This window comes from Aplysia californica, unplaced genomic scaffold, assembly GCF_000002075.1.
Source record: "Aplysia californica isolate F4 #8 unplaced genomic scaffold, AplCal3.0 scaffold00470, whole genome shotgun sequence".
Lineage (NCBI taxonomy): Eukaryota > Metazoa > Mollusca > Gastropoda > Aplysiida > Aplysiidae > Aplysia > Aplysia californica.
Genome location: NW_004797740.1, coordinates 584,003 through 588,794, shown reverse-complemented (window position 1 = coordinate 588,794; position 4,792 = coordinate 584,003).

Here is a 4,792-nt window from a genome sequence, read left to right as displayed (position 1 = left end):
GTTGATGTTAATGCACCGATCGTTCCTTTCATCGAAAGGGGGCCCAGCTAGTAATATATAAGAATCTCAAGATATTTGCGAGTGGTTATTCCTGATACTTGTACAGTAAATCAAAGGTAAAACATACAAAGTGTATAATACTACTATAGTCTGTGCTGTTCCAGCTGAGACATTTAAAATCTTTGGTCTGAAGTTGGTACATTACGTTATGTAAACCTAGGTTTTACTGTTTTTCATGTACCAGTGCATTAAGACTAATGTCATTTGGTCACAAAATACGAAACATATGGCTCAGTGTTTTAAAATTAAAATGTCAATACAAAGCTGCAACAAGTGGTACAAGTAACGGATGGCGCTGATTAGAAGAGTAAAAGAAACGTTGAGACAGTTTTAACTGTCAGGACTTCCAGTAGCCTGTGGGATAAGAGCTGGGGGCTCTCGTGGTCTAGAGGTTAAGGTGTTGGCCTCTCATTCAAAGGTCCTGGGTTCGAATGTGGGTAGTGACCAAAAAATTTTCTTTTCTAAAATTGTCTCCTTTCACTTTCACCTCCTTTTCTGCTTTCTAGCAATGTCCTGTCGTCTGCTTTCGTCTCTTCTTTCTGCCCCCACCCACTCACCTCCTTTGGCCTCCTGTCTCTTTCTACAGCCTTTCTACTGCTACTCCTTGGCTCCTTCTTAATGCTGTCTTTAAGCCACACCCCTGATCTTCTGGTAGGAAAGATCTACACCTAGACTTCTTGGACAAGGGCGAAAAATCTCGGAGGGCCCGTGTGCAAGTTGGGCACATTATATGATCCCTTGGTGGTCTGAGTACGCTTCGGCCGCCACCCGGCCAAATTCAAAATTTCCTACCAACTGAAAATATTAGGTGTGTCCCTTATGCAGTTGCGAGCGCCGTAAAACACTTACCAAAAAAAATAATTTAATTTAAAAACGGATAAGAGCTGTCAAGGGTTCAATCACCAGCTCTGACAAGTGGGACGAGTTCTCAGGAAAAGGTTCCTTGCTTTATTTTCCTCATTTCACTTGGTTGCAAAATGGATGAGGTGTTTTGAGGACACCACTGGTAGGTTCTACTTCTTCACTTTTCTTCTGTTGTTTCTGTCCATCTGTCTTCCTTTCTTCCACTACTAAATAGCCATGACTGTGTCAATGTGCTTCTCTTTACTCAAACAAAATTGATGCTTGTGGATAGGTGCTCTGGTGTGGTTTGCTCCTTTTTTCCTATCAAACATCTATCATTATCTCTCCTCCTCTTTTAAGTTTTGTTTCTTCCTTGTAACACCAATCTTCGCCACTTGCATGACCTAATTGTGTTCCAAGAGCTGTAAAATGTCTACTAAAATTAAAGTGGATACTTGACAATCGGAAGAGGAAGAATAATATTATGTACATTTGCGAAAAATGAGCAAAATATGTTATAGGTTCTACACTCCTTGCAACACTGTAAGGTTGTTAAAGAGGTGGGAGCTCCAAATGTAACATCCCATCTCCGGTAGGACCAAGCCAAATGGGAACATTCGAGTAAAGAGCCTTTCACAAAGACACGGAACATTCGAATCGAGTAAAGTGCCTTTCACAAAGACACGGAACATTCGAATCGAGTAAATTGCCTTTCACAAAGACACGGAACATTCGAATCGAGTAAAGTGCCTTTCACAAAGACACGGAACATTCGAGTAAAGTGCCTTTCACAAAGACACAGAACATTCCAATCGAGTAAAGTGCCTTTCAAAAAGACACAATGTCGGACCAAGATGAGCCTCAAACCCAGGAACCCACAATCTCACAATTATAAATCCGGTAGCCTAATCTCCAGACTCATCAACACCATTATATATACGTTTAAGCAAAAAAGAGTGAGGAGGGAAGGGGGGGGGGGCTGTTTTAGTAAGGTTTTACGGTGCTTGCAACTGTATGAGGTCATATTATGAACTCCAAGGGGTGAAAGTCAACAGAGAAGCCCAAACCCGGAATCAGGCTTACTCTGCTCACCTCTTTAGCCTCAACAGCACAAAGTCGGCTTCGACTATCAAGGCACCCCGGAAATAGCAGTTCACAAGAGAGTGACAAATATACAAAAGAAGTAGAGGAAAAATGATGAAAGTACGGATGAGGAAAGAAAAAGCAGCAGTTCACTCCATGTTGTTCCGTCACAGTATGAGCATGACATCGATAAATCAGCCCATTTACAATTCTAAAGTGCATAAGAACATGTTAACATGCAATCACATTGTTCTTCTGTGGGAGAGAGACCCTACAAGGTAAAAGAACAGGCTGGTCATAAGCTGCCAAGACAAGAGTGGTGGTTAAAATCCACATGGAAACAGCGTATGTACTAAAACGATATACACATACAGTTGTAAAAAAAATATTTTATTCAAACATAAATTAGTCAAATCAAGTAAGATTAGATTAACATCAACATTTATAACAAGGAAGAAAGACAATAATAATAATAATAATAATAATAATAGATAGCATTTGTATAGCGCATATCCCCGCTCAACAGCAGGCTCTATGCGCTTTACACTATATTATTACCCCAGCAGACCATAGAACATTCCGAAACATTCTCAGCTTCCCGGGAAGCATACAGTGCAAGCAGCCGATTAAGCGCTCAAACACTAACAAACTGACAAGATCTTTCGCTGTCTATAGCCGGGTACCCATTCCCACCTGGGTGAAGTGAGGAAAATTCGTGTAAAGTGCCTTTCCCAAGGACACAACGTCGGGCCCCTGACGGGATTCGAACCCACGACCTTACGGTTGCGAGTCCGAGAGCCTAACCACTAGGCCACCGACGCCACAATCAGTTGCATAGAGACATGCTGGGTATGTGTAGCACACCATTCACACCCACCATCAGATTTCTTCTTCTTTTCCTGCAGCCGCCCGCCAGATCACAAGGTAATCAACAACAGCACAGATCTCTTTTTCAACAAACTGCAACTAATTTGTACACGATTGATTTTCGTAACAAAAAACAGTACCTTTCCAGTCAGGCAGCTGTGTGCTGTTTTTAATGATATCCTTGTTAATATCAACCAGAGTTTAATTAGTATAGTATAAATAGAAATAAGATTTTTTAAAAGAATTTTTCTCAGACAAAATGTTATACTCGGGTGGTAGACCTAGTTTCTGTTCTTTCCCTCAGTTGTTTCCGTCTACTTGATTTTTTTTTTCCATGCACTGAAAGTCAGTTATGATGTCGATGTATTTCTCTTTGCTAGAAATTTTCTAAAGATACGTTAACATATGCAATGAGCGCACAGGACCTCTGAAATCGTTAATCTTATCCAGGAACATTGCCCGACTGAAAGTCCACTTCCTCATACCCTTGGATGGGGGGAGTGAAAAGGCTGAGCAAACAACATGAATTGCATACCACACTAGCATGAATCAAGGATTGAACAAAGTGCTTTGGCACATGCGATAATCATGTCTCAACTAGATTCAACTGAAGCAGTTCACAGTCCAGTAGTCTAAATTCGCAGTCAAGACCCACACTTTTCCTTAGACCACTTTCCCATACATTCATAATAAAGATCTATTTGTTTTCAAAGAACGAAAGGAAAAAACAAAAAACAATCATTGCTGGCAACGCAGGGCACCTCTTTGACTTACACAATCTATTCAGAAATAAAGTTTATCTACCATAATTTCAAGGGGCTCTCATGGTCGAGAGGTTAAGGTGTTCGCCTCCATTCAATAGGTCGTGGGTTCAAATGCGGTCCCGTATACAAGTTGCACACGTTAAAGATCCCTAGTAGGTCTAAAATTGATAAGAAAAGCTTTCAGCCGCAACCCGAGCAAAATTCAAAATTTCCTACCAACTTAAATGTTTAGTGTGTCCCGTGCGCTCATATGAATATGACCTTATGCAGTTGCGAGCGCCATAAAACATTTAGCAACACAAAAAAAAGTTGCTCAAACATTTCAATCTTGTACATTGTTAGTACTATTTACAACTTTTCAACTCTGTATCAAAGTCACCTGCAGATCAACTAATCATGAACAGCTACCTAAAGTACAACTCAAATAAAACTTCATTTTTCTGAAAATGTCTTAATACATTAACGACCATATGTACGAAAAAATGAACTCAGGAAGTTCAACCTTACTGTTCATTTTCAGTGGTAGTGCAACAAGGATAAAGTTTTGAGCAATTTAAACATATTTTGCCATACAGTAGTATACAATTTGTTATGTCAACCATCATAAAACTCACCTCTCTCAAACGGTCCCCGTGGATTTATGCACCCCACATAATTTAGCAAAATTTAGCTTTTTTGCATAATTTCTGATTATTTTCCTTTATCATTCTTTGTTAAAATTAACAGAATCGCATAATATCACATTTTTAGGCTCAGTTTGCATAATTTCAGAATTTTCCTTGCATAAAAGGGCGGGGACAGCTCAAAAGGACTCAAGAACAAAAACAATTATTTCCCTCTACAAATTAAATATGCTTTGATTTTTAATCATAGTCTAAGCAAACATTTACATACCCAACAAACATAGATTGTCACAAGCGTCGCCCAGATGCCACAAAACTCTCAGCATCTTTCCAACAGGGCTAAGTTCTCAAAAAAATATTGGCACCCACCTCAAAAACGATGGTCTCATCCAGAACCGCACAAAAAGCACAGTAACATCAAGCTGGCAGTGTCTTAATTTATTGCAAAAATATTCAACACCGCTACTTGCGCACCAAAACTATTTTCTATCAAAACTGAAAAAGTCCAGATCACGTTGGCACCAAGAAAATGGGAAAAGTTACACATGACAT